Source organism: Bubalus kerabau, chromosome 10 (genome assembly GCF_029407905.1).
Source record: "Bubalus kerabau isolate K-KA32 ecotype Philippines breed swamp buffalo chromosome 10, PCC_UOA_SB_1v2, whole genome shotgun sequence".
NCBI classification, from domain to species: domain Eukaryota; kingdom Metazoa; phylum Chordata; class Mammalia; order Artiodactyla; family Bovidae; genus Bubalus; species Bubalus kerabau.
Window position 1 is genome coordinate 88,893,335 of NC_073633.1, and position 20,669 is coordinate 88,914,003.

The 20,669-nt window shown below is 39.1% G+C and overlaps 1 protein-coding gene across 3 annotated transcripts in view; it reads left to right on the top strand.

Annotated features, from left to right (window-relative positions):
- The window catches only part of RGS6 (regulator of G protein signaling 6), a 622,410-nt gene that overhangs the window by 433,573 nt on the left and 168,168 nt on the right, over nucleotides 1-20,669 (top strand). The gene's annotated exons all lie outside the window — the stretch shown is intronic.

Here is a 20,669-nt window from a genome sequence, read left to right on the forward strand (position 1 = left end):
TCAAATGAGTGAGTCTGGGTGAGAAACTCCAAACTGAAGGCATTGACATATAAGAAGAACGTCCCAGAACAAGAATATATTTGCAAAAAAGAAAAAACAACATTGAAATAAAAGGAGAATGTGGACTTTGAAAAATAGAATTAGGGAAAAATGAAAGAAAGAATTAGGGAAGAATGAGGATAGAGGTAAGGGAAAGATGTAGTTGTAAGAAGACCAGAGCATCAGAATAAAGACAGTTTTCTAGAATTCACAGGTAGCCATCAAAGGGATCCATGGAACTCAATGACACAAAAAAATCAGAGCTCAGTGGATTTTTTTTTCAAATGACTCCCTTTAGAAGCAGACTTTGTGGTCCATTTATTTACAACTTTCCTAATGTGTTGGTACCAATCAACTGGAGTCAGTTACACAAGAGATGGTAGGCATTTCTTGATCTTTTACCCTACAAATTAGGTTTATCTGGTGAATTCCTAGAGGACCCATACAGGGTATTTAGGTGGCATTGTCCAGGAGACAGCTGAAAGTGAGGGACTGAAGTTCTGCAGAACATTTTCTGTAAGACATATGGGTTTGGGAGTCATTAGAGCCTAAGTGGCAGAGGTTTTCAGAGACATGTTGTTGAGTCGCTAAGTCGTGTCTGACTCTTTGCAGCCTCATAGACTTTAGCCCACCAGGCTCCTCTGTCCATGGGGTTTCCTAGGCAAGAATACTGGAGTGCATTGCTATTTCCTTCTCCAGGGGATCTTCCTGACCACAGATCATCTGGTCTCCTGAGTCTCCTGCATTGGCAGGTGGATTCTTTACCACTGAGCCACCTGGAAATCCCTTCCAGGGACATGACTGGGTACTAACATTTGTATCTTCATCTGTAAGCTATGTGCCAGTCTTATTTAGCCTGAGATAATTGCTAACCCACCCCCATCCCCTATGATTTTGATTTAAAATTTCCCTGCTAACATCAAGAAATCTGCTTCACCTCTCAGGAACTTATAGGTGAATTCACAGATCTTGGTAAAATGGAGACAGTAAAGGGATGCCCATTGGTTCACCTGAGGACCAGATATCTTGGACTTAGGAAGGCCATCCCAGGGAGTAAATATACCAAGGTAAGGAATAAGTATATTTATAGAAGATCAAACATAAGAGCCATTAGAATAGAATTTCTTTCTCAAAAGTGAAAAATTAAGAGCTCTAAGGGGTGAGGCTTAGCAAATTTTCAGAGAACATAGCTGGAAAATTAGAGAAAGAAAAATAGGGAAGAAAGGGAATCCAATATTAGATTAAAAGCCAAGGCTCATTGGCTTTTGAGAGGGAAGGCTCATTCATAAGAAACAAAGTTGCCAACCCATTTCACCTTCCAGAGGCTTGGTATTTCCAGGCAAGGTGCCCACAGAAAGGGCACTTTTCAGGACAATAGATCAGTCTTATTGGGCCCTCCTTCCTGAACATTAACTAGGTTTCAGAGATTGTGATTGGAGCCAAGATGGGGAGGTTTCTGAGTTTCCAGCTTCCAGCCTGCCAGCCCTCTCTACTCCCCACCTGCCCTGCGTGTGATAGACATATCCTGGGCCAAATGCCTGCCAACTCCAGGAAACCAGCCAGCTTGCACGGCCTTGCCCAGCTGTCTTAGACAGTCATTCCAGGATAATTCTCCGTCATCTGAATGTCATAAGGAATTTTCCAGGGACTTTGAAGATTAGTTTCTTCCAGGGCATCATCAGAAAAACAAATTCCTACCTTGTAAGTGCCATAAGATAAGTAGCACTTAATTTTGCAGACAGGAAAATTGAGTCTCAGAGACATGATGTCATGTGCTCAGAAATCACACAGCTTGTCAGGGTCCAAACCAAGACAGAATCTGGATTCCTTGTTACGGTTACAGTGCTGTTTCCATTACCTCATGGGGAAATTTACAGACTCTTGAATTGGAACAGTTCCTTACAGGTGTCTGATGCATTCCCTGTGAACAAGAATCTCTTAGGTAGCTTATCAAGGATACACATCCAAGGACATCCCTATGTTCCTGGGCTCAGAAGCCTTTGCTTTCAGCATCTACCCAGATTATCTGATGCGGCCTGTTTGAATTTGGGAATCAGTACAATCGCCACATTCCTGCCAAGTGCTCTCCAGCTTCAGCTTTAATAACCTCCAATGATGAATGTTATCATGCCTCATTCCCACTTTGGATAACTTTGACTTTTAGAAACTTCTTTTTTGTAGCCAATTGAAACTTATCCACAGCCAGCTTCAACCCATTAGTCCCAATTCTACTTCTCTCTCACAATCAAGAAACAGAGGAATGAATTCAATTAAAAGTATATCTACATAGCTTTCCTTCTGAATTTTTACTATACAGTAATTTTCAGATTGTAATGCTAGGTATATACATGATTTTTATTTTGTTGATCTGTATATTTCTCACTTCATAGTCCACAAATTTCTTTTGAGTGACTTTATGATCACATAAACATTTAAATTATTAATGATGCTATAACAAATTTTATTGAGGTCCTAATATAGTATACTTTTTGGATATTGTAAGTAACCCTATTATTCTTATATTTGTGCTGATTTAAATTAACCAATTAGTAGTATATAAATATAACTTATTTTTAATTAGCATATCAAAATTTATACATATATAGATGTTATTCCCTTCAAATAGTTTCCTTGAAAAGTTGCATATTTATTTCAAGAATACTGTCATTGATTTGATTTTTTCCAGAATTTCTCTCTGACAAGAACTTTTAAAGTTTCTAGAGTTTGTTAAAATATCTTCAGGAGAAGCATAGTCATAAATCCATATATGTATGTATACACACACACACACACACACCCCTACATATACTCTGCTTTGGGAACTAAAGTTTTGCATAGGAACATTCTGTGCAAACCAACCATCTAGCTGAGAGCAACCAGAAAAGTTGGGGGTGGGGAGGAATCAAGTTGATACTACTGGAGACCTAGTAAGAGTGAAGAATTATTGGACCAAGGTTTATAATAATATGAACATCCATAGATGTAATCCTGGCTTTAGGAACAGTTTTTACACTGGGGACATTGGACAAACCAAACAGGCAATTGCAAAGCTGAGGAGTACCTTTGATAACATCATGGGATGAGAGTAAGTAACTAAAACTGAAATCTGAAGACCACTGAACATGAAGACCCTGAGAAATTCACCATGCTTTCAGACAAGGCTCTGAAAGACTGAAAAGTAAAATGAAAATATTCAATCTTCATACAGACTGAAGACCAACTTCCAGTAATCAGGATAGGCCAGAAAAATCTAAATTCTTGATTTTGGTGAAAAGTGATTCCGGATCATTAGTACCCATGGGCACTTGGATGCAGCAGATACAGATACTTTCTAGAAGAAGTTAACTTTAGTCTAGTCCTCAAATTATTTCCACCAATGACTTTCCAAATATAAAGTTAGTACACAGTCTGAGATAACAGGTACATAAGGGGATAAGTTAACAGGAATGAGAACTAGTAGAAACAATAGATGATTGAAACAAACTCAAAAGAGCTCCAGATAGTGAAATTATCAACCGGTAAATAACTTTAAAATAACTCTTTACTCTGTTTATCACATAGATAGAAAGCAAAAGAGGAAATTTTCAGCAGAGAACTACAAAACCACTAAAAAATACTCATATCACATTTTAATAGAAATTCTAGAATCAGAAAATTTTAATAACCAAGATGAAGAACTCTGGTGCATGTTTTTAATGGCATACTAAATGTGGCTGAAAAGAGAATTGCTATACTAGAAGGTAATTCAGAAAATAATCAGAATTAAGACAAAATGAATAGGATGAGCAATTGAGAATAGAGGATAAAAGGCATAGAAGTATGAGAAATTTAAATGTTTAATGGAGTCATATATGTAGAAGAGAGAAAGAATGAGTCAGAACCAATATTTGAAGAGAAATTAAGAATCTTTTCAAAATTAATAGAAGACACCAGCTCACAAAATCAGGAAGCCAAACAATCTTCAAGCAGAAAAAAAAAATTTACACTTGTACATCATAGAAAAATTATAGAAAGCCAAAGATAAAGATAAAATTTGTAAAGACAGCAAGAAAAGCAAGGACACATCTAACTTCAAAAAGGCAATAATTAGACTGACATTTAATTTTCTTGAGAAACAGTGGAAGCTGAAAGATAATAAGCTGATAGCAAATAACTGTCAATCTAAAATTCTATACAAAGCAAAAATATCCTTATACCAACAAATTTAACAGCATATATGAAACATAAAAGTCCCCTGAAACACGAATTACCAAAACTGACTTATGAAGAATTTTAAAATTAAATAGAACTACCTGTTTAAAGGAATTGAATTTATAGTTAAAATTTCCCCACAAACAAAACTAGGGTCCCATTTGGTTTCCCATGTAAAGATTTAAAGGAAGAAGTAATATCCACTCTACATTGAGAAGGTGAGAGTACTTCCCAACTCATTTGATGAAGCTAAGATTATCATGATACCAAAAATAGACCGTGGCATTCAAAAAAGAAAAGTGCAACAGAATGTATTTCATGAAAGTAGATGCAAAATTTTGAAACAAAATATCAGCAAATTGCATCAAGTCATATATGAAAGTCAGGAATTGACAAACTTTTTCTCTAAAGGCTGTGTTAGCAAATAATATAGACTTTGTGAGCCACAAAGTCTCTGTTGCAGTTATTGCTGCTGCTGCCGCTGCGTCACTTCAGTCATGTCTTACTCTGTGCGACCCCATAGATGGCAGCCCACGAGGCTCCCCCATCCCTGGGATTCTCCAGGCAAGAACACTGGAGTGGGTTGCCATTTCCTTCTCCAATGCATGAAAGTGAAGTCGCTCAGTTGTGTCCGACTCTTAGCGACCACATGGACTACAGCCCACCAGGCCCTCTGTCCATGGGATTTTCCAGGCAAGAGTACTGGAGTGGGGTGCCATTGCAGTTATTGAGCTCTGCAAAATCAGCCACAGATCATGTCAATGAGTGTGTCTGTGTTAATCGCTCAGTTGTGTCCAACTCTTTGCAACCCCATGGACTGTAGCCCACCAGGCTCCCCTGTCCATGGAATTCTCCAGGCAAAAATACTGGAGTAGATTGCCATTCTCTTTTCCAGGGAATCTTCCTGACTCAGAGATCAAACCCGGGTCTCCTGCATTGCAGGCAAATTCATTACCACCTGAGCTACCAGGGAAGTCATGTCAACAAGTGGGCATGGCTATATTCCTATGAAACTGTGTTTTCAAAAATAGATGACAAGGTCATAGTTTGCCTACCCTTGCTTTAGATGGATCTAATAAACAAGACATTGAGTAAAGAAGTCAAATGCAGAAGGATATATATGGTATGATTTCATTTATGTAACATGCAAAAACCCAACTATGGAATGATAGCATTAAGGAATATATAACAGGTGATAAAAATGATAGAAAAAGGATGAAAATGACTACTGTTTACCTACAGGGAGGTATTGTGATTGAGGTAAGACAGGCAAGGAACTCCTGGAGTGTCAGGGAAATTTCTTTAACCTCTGTCACAGTAACATGAGTATTTTCTTTAAAGAATTTAAATAGTACATATTGCATGTAATATTTCATGATTAAAATTAAATTTTCTTTTCTTTTTCTTCATTAAAAGGTAGTTTGAGTTCAGTTTGGTGAGTAAGGTCTGTTGTGCTTAATTACTCAGTCGTGTCTGAGTCTTTGCGACCCCATGAACTGTAGCCTGCCAGGCTTCTCTGTCCACAGAGATTTTCCAGGCAAGAATACTGGATGGCTTCTCATCCAGGGGATCTTCCCAACCCAGGGATCCAACCCAGGTCTCTGGCATTGCAGGCAGATTCTTTTTTTTTTTAAGCAGTAGTGGAATTTATTGATAAAACAAAATAGCTCACAGCATTGAAGAAAATTCAGAGACCTTGGTTTTGGGAAGAACAGGAACCAAAGCGTCTATGGAGATTGGGATATCAGCAACTCATGTATAGTGTCTCCAGGTTGGGGCATAATGCTGGCCATTTTGGCAGATTCTTTACTGTCTGAGCCAGCAGGGAAGCAAGGAAGGTCTGGGTAAGGCCGGTTGCTAGGGAAGAATGCCAATTTTGCTTTAAATAAGGAATGGTTGAATAAATGAAGCTGGTTTCCTTGTTGTCCTTAGAAACTGGTACATAAGTTTATTTCTGAAGAGGATTTCCAAAAATATTTGTAGCACAGCCAGTACTGCTTGAAATAAGGATGTAGCCTCCAAGGGGCCAACTCTGAAAAAAGACAATGCTTAATTAAATATTGACTATGCTGTATTTCCCTTAACAAATATAACTCTTCTGTAACACATTTTCCTTCAGAGTGTACATTTTCACTTTCTTTTTCTGAAGTTCACTTCAGCGAACATCCTGAAATCCTGTCAAGTTATCATTGAGAAAGTAAAAGGCGTAACTCTGATATTCTTGGCCTTGGTGCCATTAAAATCTTACTCTAAATGTCACATTAATTCATCTTTTCATATTTTTCCTTGTTTGATTTTTTTCCTTCAAGAAGAAATGGTAAGTGGAATGAAAAAGGAAAAGACAGCTCATTTATTAAAAGTGAAAATACACCACCTGATCCTCTAATTTGGACTCTAACATTTCTTTTTTAACACTTCTATTAAAAAGTCTGGTTCAAAGTGGAATAAAATTTAAAGAGAGAATGAAGTCCAGATTTATTTTGGATTAACCCAGAGTCACTGAGTCTTTTTAAAAGAAAGAATCAGAAACTATCATGGGCACTGTGCTTATAACAAGGTGTGGTAGGTTAGCAGCAATTATTGATTTCATAAATCAACTGCTATAGCACAGAACTCTTTACTCTAAGTTGGCTGAACGTGTTGCTGGTAGGTAGACTCTAGCAAAATCATATTGCTGGCAGGAAGTCTATGTAAAGATTGTGAACATGTAGACCATTAGCTTTCAGCCTAACTCCTTTTTGCAGTTTATTTTGTCATTCTATTCTACAATGGTAGCAGATAGAACTTTAATTTATGGAAGCATAAAACATTTTACTGGCATATTAAAGTAATTATGGTACATGTTATATATTTTAAAATTTTAAGCCGAATTTAGATGTTGTTATTGTATCATCCATAAAGGCTTTTTTCCCCCTTAAACACATTGACATTAATAAGGCATGGTCTACACAGATAAAGCCTAATTCTACCCACAGTTGCTGCCAGAGGAAAATTGAAATTATTTTAATATAAAACTTGGATTATGACACTTAGCCTAATTTTGGGTTCTAAGACATCATTTTCTAGGTCCAAGAACCATATCATTGGCTCAGGAACTTCTACAGAATCCAGTTCTACCCTGGATATTGTTTAGATAATATGCCCTCAGGGTATTATTTTCATGAGCATTAATGATAGCAGTATTTGTAGAGCTTATCATAGCTAGAACTTATTGACTATCTCTAGTGTCTGAAACACTCCCTCCCACCTTTATCCTGATGTATATAAGCAAACTGCTGGGATGGAGAGTGGGCTGGGAAGTCCAAAGAGCACCCTCTTCAGAGTCGCTGTTGTAGTTTTTTCTAAACAACACTTCCTATATCCAGGTATTTCCCCCTCTAAACCAAGTGAAGCGTTCTCCAAGAGAATCACTGGTGATGATTAGGACTGCCCCAAGAAGTGGCACATTGCATCCTCCCTCTAACTAGGTTCTTACTGAACTCTTGAACCCATGCATGCATGGTAGGTCACTTCAGTCGTTCCGACTCTTTGCAACCCCGTGGACTATAGCCCACCAGGCTCCACTGTCCATGGGCTTCTGCAGGCAAGAATACTGAAGTGAATTGCCATGCCCTCCTCCTGAGGATCTTCCCAACCCAGGGTTTGAACCCAGGTCTCCCACATTACAGGCAGATTCTTCACCGTTTGGACCACCAGGGGAGCCAGTTCTTTCTTATTTCTGCCACCAGGAAGAAAAATATGGAAAAATTCATGGGAAGCTTGGCAAGTATCTCTTTGACTTTGTGGATATATATAAACTAAGAGTGATGTCTGCTTCTTCAAGTAAGAGGCTGGATGGGGCAGCTCACACCAACAGGAAAATAGGGACCATGGTGTGGTATGATATCCAAGGAAAAAGATATGGATCATGGTCCCCAGGATCCCTGTGACCCTTGGAGTCTCAAGGAAGGATCTCCATGAAGACTGAAAAAGAGGGAGAAAGAGGAAATATCAGTGCTCACCCAATTACAAGTCCCTCTCACAAGTACTGGTAGAAGGAAAAGAAATAAGATTTAAATTGGGATTAAATTTTAAACACAAGTGACCAGAAAGCTAAAGGGTCTATCCAAGATGTCATTGTTGTTGTTCAGTCGCTCAATCACGTCCAGCTCTTTGCGACCCCATGGATAGCAGCATGTGAGGCTTCCCTATCCTTTACCATCTCCCAGAGTTTGCTCAGGCTCACGTTCCTTGAGTCAATGATGCCATCCAACCATCTCATCCTCTGTTGTCCCCTTCTCCTCCTGCCCTCAATTTTTCCCAGAATCAATGTGGCAAAGGAGATCTGCCTTTACGTGTTTGAGTGCAGTGATTAGAGAAAAGTGAAATCATTTCAAGGAAGGATCTGCATGCTGCAGTCCTTGGGGTCACAAAGAGTCGGACACGACTGAGCTACTGAACTGAACTGAACTGAAAATCATTTCATGTTTGTCCCTCAGTGAGTTCAGACTGTGCAGTAAACCAGATATAATGTTTAATGATAAAAGGAATTGGGGACTTCTGTTGCTGGTCACACAGTAGATGTCAGAAGAACACGCTTTGTTCAGAACACTGAACCGATAAGAAAGTAAGATAAATCTTTCAAGGCTATAATCTAGAAAGTGAGAATCCAGAAAAGTCAGCTAGGAGAGGATTAGCCTTTTAGGGGACATCTATCAATCCCAGGTAGTCCAGGACCTGGCTTTTTAGAGCCTATGCATGTGGGTCTTAAGAAATAAAATTGAGTAGGGAGACAGTCACTTTAGAGACCCCTGAAAGGCAATTCCATTTTTGGTTGAACTAGGGTTAAAGAGCTTCAGAAAGGGAGGTGACAGGAATAATCATTTCAGCCTTGGTTATTATTAGAGTGAAAGAAAGAAGGAAAAATATCTCCCTAGATAATTCCAAATCCTAAATCTCACCCTGCTGGTGTGTCTCACCAAACCCCGTATGCCCCACACCCCTGCCCCAAAAAAGACAAGCAAAAAAAATATAAAGTTTCTCCATTTCAGTACTGCTCCCAGGTACCTGGCAGAAGCAAACACATCTCCTGTCTGAAGGAACACACTTTAAATATGGACCTCAAAAATTTCCAGAAAAAAAAAGCAAAAATCTCTAGAAATGTAAGAGAGCAAGCTAGCATGAGTCAGCAGAAAGCACAAATGGAAGAATCCAACCCATAAAGACTGTGAATGTTGAAATTATCATATATAGACTAGTTGTTAGGTCAGAGCATATGAAATTGTCAATTTTGCAAGTCAAAACTGGTCAATATCTGATATTTCATATATTTTACCTAATATTTTTTAAAGAAATAAGGGAAATTGGAAATAACTTGAAGGAATAAGCATTGTGTACTCTCAAAAAGGACTAAGAGCTTTGATAAGGAGCCAAATGAAAATTCTAGAAGTGAAAAATATAATAATTGAAATTAGAAACAACAGAAATGTTCAACAGCAGATTTAGCTTAGTTAAAATGAGAAATAATGAACTATAAGATAAATCAGATGAAAGTTCACAGGATGGAACAGGAAAGGCAAACACAGAAGTAGTATAAAAGAAAGGTTGCAGAAAAAAGTGAGAAATCCCAACACCTAATCAAATTTTCAGAAGGAAATAATAGAAAAATGGGAAGGGTCATTCATTCTCATTTGTTCTATTCCTTCTTGATTTAAAGATATTTTGTTGATAATTTTGCAGAGTTGATTAAAAACTTCAGTCCTCAGCTTCTAAAACTCAAGCAAATTCCAAGCAAGACAAAAGAAAATAAATTTATATCTAGCTACATTCATTTCACATTGGAGAAACACAAAAATAAAATCTTCAAAACAACTAGAGAGAAAAGACAGACTGTTTATTCAAAAAAATGACTGACAGGTGACCTTTCATATAAAAATGGGAGCTATAGGGCAATGGAAGAAAATCTTCCAAGTGTTTAGGGAAAATAACAGCCACTTAAAGATCTACATGTAATGAAGCTATCTTTCAACAAGAGCACAATTATCATATAAAAATGAAGGGAATGTATTATTAGCATACATTGACCAAAGGAATTTCTATAGAATATACTTCAGAAAGAAGGAAAATTACCCCAGAGAAAGTCTAAGATGCAAAAGGAAATAGTAAGTAAGGGACAGAGTGATTAATCTTAAAAACATGAACTACATAAAACAAAATCAATTATCTTCATTCTAAGTACTCAATAGCCACCTGTGGTCAGGACAGTAATACAACATTCCCATAATTTCAGAAATGTATTATTGGATAATACTGCTATGGATGTTAAGATTTATATCTGTATTAGGTTACCATTGCTACTATAACAAATTAAATTTAATAACAAAATCATTGAATCAACATGTACTTATTATCTTACAATGCTGGGGTCAGAAGTTCAAAATGAGTCTTATGAGGCTAAAATTAAGGTATTTGCTAGGGCTGTGTTCCCTTCTGGACACTCTCTGAAAAAAATGTGTTTTTCGCCTTTTCCAACTTCTAGAGGATACTCACAGTCCTTAACTTATGACCCCTTTCTCGATTTTCAAATCCAGCAACACCTAGCCAAATCAACCACTGAGTTTTCTGTCTCCCTCTTCCATGTTAAAGAGCCCTTGTAATACACTGGGCCCTCCTATCCCCCCAGATAATCCAGGATAATCTCCTTCACCTCAAGATCCCCAATTACATACGCCAAGCCTCTTTTGTCATATAAGGTAATATATTCATATGCTACGCTAAGCTAAATCGCTTCAGTCGTGTCCAACTCTGTGCGACCCCAGAGACGGCAGCCCACCAGGCTCCCCCGTCCCTGGGATTCTCCAGGCAAGAACACTGGAGTGGGTTGCCATTTCCTTCTCCAATGCATGAAAGCGAAAAGTGAAAGTGAAGTCGCTCAGCCGTGTCCGACTCCTAGCGACCCCATGGACTGCAGCCTACCAGGCTCCTCTGTCCATGGGATTTGCCAGGCAAGAGTACTGGAGTGGGGTGCCATTGCCTTCTCTCCAGGAAAAGAATGTGGATATCTTTGGTGGGGAGGGAACCGTTATTCTACTTGCTACTGCATTGTGTCTTAAATTTTCTAGGGAACTTCCAGAAGTACAGAAATAGGATATGAACATCTCCTCAGAGAGAGAAGAAAAACCTCAATCCAACAGGCATGAAAAAGGAAAGAGTGTGTGTGTGTGTGTGTGTGTGTGTGTGTGTGTGTGTGTATACACACACACACAAACAGAAAAGGCAAATCAAGAAAATACATAATATACGCTAGTGAGAAATTGGTCTAAATACATGAATAATTACAATATACATAAATAATAAGCTCTGCATTTAAAAGAATAGGATTGTGAGACTGTATTTTTTTTATAAAGCAAACTATATGCTATTTATAAGAGATTTTCCTAAAATACAGTAAAGTGAGAAAAATAGACCAAGTACTAACTAAAAGAAAGCTGGCATGACTATAGTAATATCAGGAAAAAAGAATTTAAGACAAAATAACATAACTAGAAAAAACAAAGGTGAGTAAATACAAATAAAAAGTTTTGTTTACCAAAAACATATAAAAATTCTAAATTTGTGTATACCTAATAACATCGCTTCAGTGTATTTGTTGTTCAGTCACTCAGTCATGTCCAACTCTTTGCGACCCCATGGGCTGCAGAACGCCAGGCTCCCCTGTCTGTCACCAACTCCTGGAGCTTGCTCATACTCATGTCCATTGAGTCAGTGATGCCATCCAACCATCTGGCCTTCTGCTGTACCCTTCTCTTCCTGCCTTCAATCTTTCCCAACATTAGGGTCTTTTCTAATGAGTCAGCTCTTCGTATCAGCTGGCCAAAGTATTGGAGGTTTAGCTTCAGCATCAGTCCTTCCAATGAATATTCAGAGTTGATTTCCTTTAGGACTGACTGATCTCCTTGCAGTCCAAGGGACTCCCAAGAGTCTTCTCCAACACCACAGCTCAAAAGCATCAATTCTTCAGCATTCAGCTTTCTTTATGGTCCAACTCTCACATCCATACATGACTACTGGAAAAACCATAGCTTTGACTAGATGAACCTGTGTTGGCAAAGTAATGTCTCTGCTTTTTAATACACTGTCTAGGTTTGTCATAACTTTTCTTCCAAGGAGAAAGTGTCTTTTAATTTTGTGGCTGCAGTCACCATCTGCAGTGATTTTGGAGCCCAAGAAAATAAAGTCTCTCACATGTTTCCCCATCTATTTGCCATGAAGTGATGGGACTGAATGCTGTAATCTTCTTTTTGTGAATGTTGAGTTTTAAGTCAACTTTTTCACTCTCCTCTTTCACTTTCATCAAGAGGCTCCTTAGTTCTTCTTCACTTCTACCACTTTTTCTAAGAGTGGTATCATCTGCATATCTGAGATTATTGATATTTCACCTGGCAATCTTGATTCCAGCCTGTGCTTCATCCAGCCCAGCATTTTGCATGATGTACCCTGCATATAAGTTAAATAAGCAGGGTGACAATATACAACTTTGACATATTCCTTTCCCAATTATGAACCAGTCCATTGTCCCATGTCCGATTCTAACTGTTGCTTCTTGACCTGCATACAAGTTACTTAGGAAGCAGATAAGGTGGTTTGTTATACCCATCTCTTCAAGAATTTTTCACAGTCTCAATGTATGAAACACCAAAAAGGATAGACCTGCAAAGAGAAATGAACATATCCCTAATTATGATGGAAAATTCTAATACACCTGTTTCTAAGTATAACTGATTAGATAGGCAAAGAGTAAATGAGAAAGTACCATATAGAAGATTTGAACAGCAAAACAAGCAAGCTTGATCAAATGAATATCTATTTAAAACATAGCCAATAACTCAGAATTCACACAGAAAATGTATTATAAACTAACCCCATGGCTCAACGATAAACAATCTGCCTGCCTATGCAAGAGACATAAGAAGCATGGATTCGATCACTGGGTTGGAAAAATCTCCTGGATGGAGAAGGAAATGGCAACCCACTCCAGTATTCTTGCCCGGAGAATCCCATAGACAGAGGAGCCTGGCAGGCTACAGCCCATGGGGTCGCAGGAGTCGGACACGACTTAGTGCACTGTCTCACCCCAGAGATCCTGCCACATATACCACAAAAACCAAACATCCCCCAATGACCTTGGCCCCACTGTTCCAATCACTCCCAGGTGGGAATTCAGGCACATGTCCACAGAGGTCACAGACAACATACATATGGTTCTGTTATGTCCCATATATTACCCTTTCATGTCCCAAGGAAGACATTTTCTCTTAGAGATTTTCATTTAGTGTATCTTTAAAAAATCTTGTGTTAAACTTGCTTCCATCTTTTTCTTGGGTAAGGACAACCCAGAAATGGCCCTTTTGTGTCTGTGATGTTGCCATTCACAGCTTTCTTGATAGGCCTAGTACAATCTTGAGAACAGGGTTGCTGTATGCTGAATGTCAGACGGTAGCTCTTAGCTTTGCCTATCTTAGGTAGTTATGCTGTGCATTTTTTATTGGTGTACCATGTTTGATTTGTCCCTAATACCTTTGAAGTTTTTCTGAGAAATGAATAATGCAAGATGAACTTATTAAAATACATTTTAAGCCTTATTAAAAAAAAAAAATCTCCTGGAGAAGGAGATGGTAACCCACTCCATGAGAGATCATATGATATTTGTCTTTCTCTATTTCTCTTAGTATAATGCCCTCAAGGCCCATCTATATTGTCCTAAATGATAGGATTTTCACCTTTTTTTGGCTGAATATTATGGCATTGTATATATATGCAAATATACATATGAATATAGACATTATATATATGTATGAAAAACATTTTCTTTATTCATTTATTGACCAATGGGGATTCCTTTTATGCATATTTTGATGATGTGTTTTACAATGAACTTTTTTAGGTGTTTGCAAGATACCTTATCTATGCATATATTATAGTTACATCAATATAAAAATTATGTATATATGCACGTGAGCATGTGTAGGTTTATGTGGCTAGGAGAGAAGAGAGAGAGAGAGATAGGGATATTTTATTTATTTTTTATTTTATTTTATTTTATTTTTAAACCTGAAACACTGTATTAGTTTTGCCAAACATCAAAACGAATCCGCCACAGGTATACATGTGCTCCCCATCCTGAACCCTCCTCCCTCCTCCGTCCCCACACCATCCCTCTGGGTCGTCCCAGTGCACCAGCCCCAAGCATCCAGTATGAGATAGGGATATTTTAAAGGAACATAAAATAAAAGTATGTCATGAAATGGAGGTAAATGAGCACGTTTACTTTTAGAAGATGAATTGGACTTTGCTGTGCTTTGGGATTATACCCTGTCTAATCCATCTAACTTTGGGCTTTTAGAAGGCAGGAGACCATTGAAAATCATTCAAGCTTATATATTTCCAAACTGGCCATTCTACTTTGGGTACTGTGTACTTCATCCACAGTGTCAAGATTCTGTAAACAAACCTGGAACATGATCCATCTAACTGACTGCTCCCTAGTCATTATCCAGTTATCACCTATTCCACTTACTTTCAACAGGAGATATTCCTGCCTGCAACTGACACCCTCCTCTGATAGGTCCCATGTCCAGCTCTAACCAAGACTATGAAGGAAGTAAGCAGAGTTCATTTTCAAAACCGAGCTCGCACCTATTCCTTCTGTTTTCATGCTCCCCGAGGAAGGTCATGAACCCCCCCATTGGCGAGCCACGGGCGTGTTTGGCTGTAGGAGCCCTCTACTCCAAAGGCAGCCACTGAGGATGTGGGTGTGGGGAAGGGGGCACTGTCTGTTATTATTTTAAAATAATAGTAAAACTGAATGACAATTGTTCTACTTTTACTTTATCACCAGTTCTAAATAGTGAAGTCGCTCAGTCTGTGTCCAGACTCTCTGCAACCCCAGCGACTGTAGGCCACCAGACTCCTCTGTCCTTGGGATTTTCCAGGAAGGAATACTGGAGTGGGGAGCCAATTCCTTCTCCAGGGTATCTTCCCAACCCAGGATTTGAACTCAAGTCTCCCACATTGCAGGCAGACTTTTTACCATCTGAGCCACCAGGGAAGCCCCACAATTCTAAATACTGTTGGTGTTGTTATATGCCTCTCCACAAAAGTTTTTTTTTTGATCTAAGAGTTCTTAATTGTAACACTTTACTAATAAATAAAATGATATATGTATGTATATGTATATGTGTGTGTATATATATATATATATATATATGTAAGCTTCAAGTTAGCATATTTTAATACCTCTTCTTAATAACCTCATATTCTACACAGATGTTAATTTAGAGAACCAGGAGTCTTATAACTCCTAGTATACTTAGCAGCAAGCATTCATTGTGAGAGTAAATGTATGACAGTTTTGTATTAGGTACAGTCCATGTCTTAAACCTCGTTTGGCACTATTGAAATGACTGGTGAAAATAAGCATTGATAGAACAGAGATGGTAAAGATGAAGAAGCAGAACCTAAGTTATTTCTGTCATTCTATGTGACCACTAGGAATTTTTCCTTGTATTTAATAATTTTGTATCTGAAAACAGCAAGAACTGTGGAAACTGCAAAGGGTTGTATTTTTCTTTGGTAAATATAAGTTTCGGTTCATGTATGAAATATACACTGAATTTTAGAAAGCGCTTTAATGATCAAATGTATTCTCTTTTTTGTTGTTTTTTGGTTTTAAAAGTAAACACACACACAAATCAAGAAATTAGACTTTATATGACAGAGTGGTATGCTGCTGCTGCTAAGTCACTTCAGTCATGTCTGACTCTGTGCGACCCCATAGACAGCAGCCCACCAGGCTCCGCCATCCCTGGGATTCTCCAGGCAAGAACACTGGAGTGGTATGATCTAGCCTAAATTGTGCCTTTTGTGGGTGTTTCTGTTTTATTAAATTTCATTTCCTGGTCATTGTCAGTAAGCAAAGGGTGTTAGAAATGATCTGTTTGGGGTATTAGATACATAGATGTTGCATGGAATCCTTTTTTCCTTTCCACTCCCAAGGAGGTCAGTGGGAAATCTAGAGCTTAGGTCAAGAGGAAGAGAGGGGTGCCTTAACTGGAGGGGACTTGGTTGGATGTTTTTAGGGGAATATTCAACTTGCACACTTTTTTCCAGAACTTGGCCCACCCGAAAGTATACCTAGTTCGCCATTTCGCTTATACGGTTGTCCTTTTCTGTAAACTGAATGACTCAGATCTCCAAGATCTTGTCAAAAATGTGCATCAAGCTTGGATGTCATATCCCTCACACCTGTAATTACATCCTCATAGCCATTTCAATGTCATTCTAAATGTTTAGATGTTATCTTAAAAATACGTAAGGGGGTGCCTCACTTTGCAAAATTCTTTCAAGGATGACTCGGGGAGGAAAATCTGAAGACTGCTGTTATAAAATAGTTCTAGCAAACAGGGCACACATTTACGAGATTTCAGCAGCCAGTAGACAAGTCTCCTCAGTGTTTGTCATGAAAGAATTCTTAAGAAAGAAATTTCAGGCAATTGACATGTATCCCTTCAATCACGCAGTAGAGGGTCTTGTTGTTAGGACTTTGCTCTTGGTGAACCAGCCCTTGATAAATGTCTTCTTATTTAATACTCCAAACAACAAAGGAACACATCGCTGTGGGGCCCTTTTGATGAAGGTGAGGCTGGGGGTCAAGGTTCACTCCTGACTCACTCTGCTGGGGGACCCCAGACTGGTTGGCGATGCGCTGAGATTTTCACCCAGTCACCCACTGGTGTCTTCCTCCATTATACTTTTTATTTACAGGGAGGTGAAAATAAAATGTAAAAGGAAGCATGAGTTGGGGATCTGACAAATCTCTGCTGGAATCCTGGTGCTGTCCTTGTGACCCACTGGGTAGAGGCCCCTCGTCTGTAAGATGTCCTGTGTTTAGACCTGGTTTGGACCTTCAACATGATGCTGGACAAAGGATTTCAATGGGACAAATGGGGAAGACAGCACTGAGCTGCCCTTTAATATGTAAATGTGGCCCAAATCTCTTTTCAGCCTGTCCTCTTTCAGTCATGAGTGATGGTGGAGAAAGCTTCTGTTACGTATTAACCTTTCATTCTGCCGTGGAGAAGCTCCTTGTGAAAGTGCTGAAGAATTCGTTTGTGCCAGAGGGCTTGGCAAACCTGGAGAACTTGGTGCTGTCAGATGAGCATTTCCCCTTATGAGAGTAGTCACGGGGTTTTCTTTCTAGGGTCACACACGTGCAGGCAGCAATGTAAGGAAGCTGACCGGCATCTTAGGCAGCAGGGCTTGCCTGCCTTCTGTTTCCAGCCCTGGCACTGACGGACCCCCTCATGTTTCTGTCTCGCTTCCTCCTATCTGAAAATCTTTACAGAGGCATATCTGATGGCCACCAACTTAAAAAAAATTTTTTTAATTTTGTACTGGGGTGTAGCCAGTTAATGGGTGCCTCAGCTGTACGGAATCTGCCTGCAGTTCAGGAGACAGAGAGACATGGGTTTGATCCCAGGGTCAGGAAGATCCCCTGGAGAGGGAAATGGCAGCCCACTCCAGTATTCATGTAGGATGAAAAAAGAAAGGAACTTAATTGTTGGCTCAAAATTGGCCTAAAACTATAAATATATATTATACAAATATATATTTATAAAAATATTTATGAATATATATAAATATATATTCATAACTATATATTATTTATATATTTATATATATTCCCAAACTGTATAGCCTAAATATAGGGTGAGTCTTCAGTTTTGGCATAGGTTTTGAATTCCAACAAGTCCTGGTCCTCTTGAGGCAATGTCTTTGTGAACAGCAAATACAGGGAACTTGCCCTATTTCTGACCACTGAAAAACTCAGAGGAAGGGAATTGGTTTTAATCCGGGGCACATCATGTCTGTAAAGAGAACCCACCCACCACTTTCTAAGCAGGTTGTGGATACACATCGAGACAACATCTCACAATCCTGGCCAAGAGGGAGGTGGTGGCAGTAACATCTTACAGACAAGAAGCCTGTGCCCAGCGGGTCACAAGGGCAGCACCAGGATTCCAGCAGAGGTTTTCAGATCCCTAACTCATGTTTCCTTTTGCATTTTTACCTCCCTGTAAATAAAAAGTATAATTGAATAAAGGGCAACATTGCCTTTTTACTTAATAATCTCAAACATAAAGCTAATATTCCAATTATCTGAAATTCTATTAATAAAAAAGGCAAAACTATCATGAAAGAAAGCAGATCATCGGTTGCCTAGAGCTACAAATGAAATTGGAAAGAGAATCCATGATGAAGGGGCCCCAGGGAACTCTGTTAAGTTTTGAGAACTTTTTTAGCTTGACTGTGATGGTGGTTATACAACTGTATACAGTTACTGATGTTCATCAAACGGTATGTTTAAAATAGTGAATTTATGATACAATTATACATATAATGTTTATGCATAAAAATTTTATAAATTTTTAAAAATGTATACATGAAGATTATGGCATCTGGTCCCATCACTTCATGGGAAATAGATGGGGAAACAGTGGAAACAGTGTCAGACTTTATTTTTGGGGCTCCAAAATCACTGCAGATGGTGACTGCAGCCATGAAATTAAAAGACACTTACTCCTTGGAAGAAAAGTTATGACCATCCTAGATAGCATATTCAAAAGCAGAGACATTACTTTGCCAACAAAGGTCCGTCTAGTCAAGGCTATGGTTTTTCCAGTGGTCATGTATGGATGTGAGAGTTGGACTGTGAAGAAGGCTGAGCGCCGAAGAATTGATGCTTTTGAACTGTGGTGTTGGAGAAGACTCTTGAGAGTCCCTTGGACTGCAAGGAGATCCAACCAGTCCATTCTGAAGGAGATCAGCCCTGGGATTTCTTTGGAAGGAATGATGCTAAAGCTGAAACTCCAGTACTTTGGCCACCTCATGCAAAGAGTTGACTCATTGGAAAAGACTCTGATGCTGGGAGGGATTGGGGGCAAGAGGAGAAGGGGACGACAGAGGATGAGATGGCTGGATGGCATCAGGGACTCGATGGACGTGAGTCTGAGTGAACTCCGGGAGTTGGTGAAAGACAGGGAGGCCTGGCATGCTGCGATTCATGGGGTGGCAAAGAGTCGGACACGACTGAGCGACTGAACTGAACTGAACTTAATACATTTTAATAGTTATTTTAAAATATAAATATTTTAATATATACATCTCTTTCTACCCTCCCTCCCCCAAACGTGGGAATGAAAAAAGAATTCTGGTTCCTGGAAACTCAGAGAGAGTAAGAACAGTTAAAGATGGCATATTTGTTTGCTCATGCTGCCATAACCAAGTACCATACACTGGGTGCTTATACAGTAGAAATGTATTTCCTCGCAGTTGGGAGGCAGATGTCCCAGCTCAGAAGGCCTCCCTCCTGACCTTGTGGATGGCCATCTTCTCCCTGTGTCTCCACGCCGTCTCCTTCTGTGTGTGTCTGCATCTAAATCTCTTCTCAGAAGGACATTATTATATTGGATTTCAGCCCACCCTAATGACCTCATTTTAATTTAACTATCTTTATAAAGTTCCTGTCTCTAAATGCAGCCACATTCTGACATTCTGGGGGTAGGATGTCAACATGCAAATTTGGCAGGAAGGGAACACAGTTCAGCCCACAATAGACGAGAAGTGGTGACCGAGGTCCTTTATTTACTCAACTTGGTCATCTTTGAATTTTTTTTTTTTACCAGGAGCATGTGTTTATAACTTAAAGAATATATGTGGGAGAAACATTTTACATATTTTTTTTTCAAACAAAGCAGAGAAACATAGGTATGTATTTTCTTTCAAACAAAGTTGGTAGACTGTGCTCCTCATTGGTCTCCATGATTTATACCTCGTAAACTGTTACCTTCCATACAGATGCCATAACTCGTACAGTCCTTACACACAGCTGTGCAAGAAATATAGCTTTACTTTTCTGTAACTGAACTTTATTTCTGTGTGAAATGCTTTTTCTCAGAGTGACATCTGAGTTTGTGGGGGCAGGGGCACGGTGAGGTCTCCCAATATGGAAGGTGGGCAGCTCTTCTGGACCTTGGCCAGAGTCTGTGGTCATTTCTCCAGGATGGCATCCGTTCGCTAGCCTCCCACCTTCCTGTCCTCCAAGTCCACATGTGTCATTGCTACATCCTCTTTGTCCTAACTCTAAGGCCTCTTTAGTTTTGCCTCTGGAGCTGGACTCCTTAGATTTGCATCCTAGCTCTACTTATTACTGGCTGTGTGTCCTGACCTTTTTACTCAGTCTCTGTGTTTCAGTTTTATAAATTAGAGCTATTTATAGTAGATACCCACTTCATAAGATTGTGGGGATGATTAAAGGAGTTAATATGTAGCAATATTTAAAATAGTATCTGCTCACCCAACACGGGAGCACCGCAGTATGTAAGACAAATGCTAACAAGTAT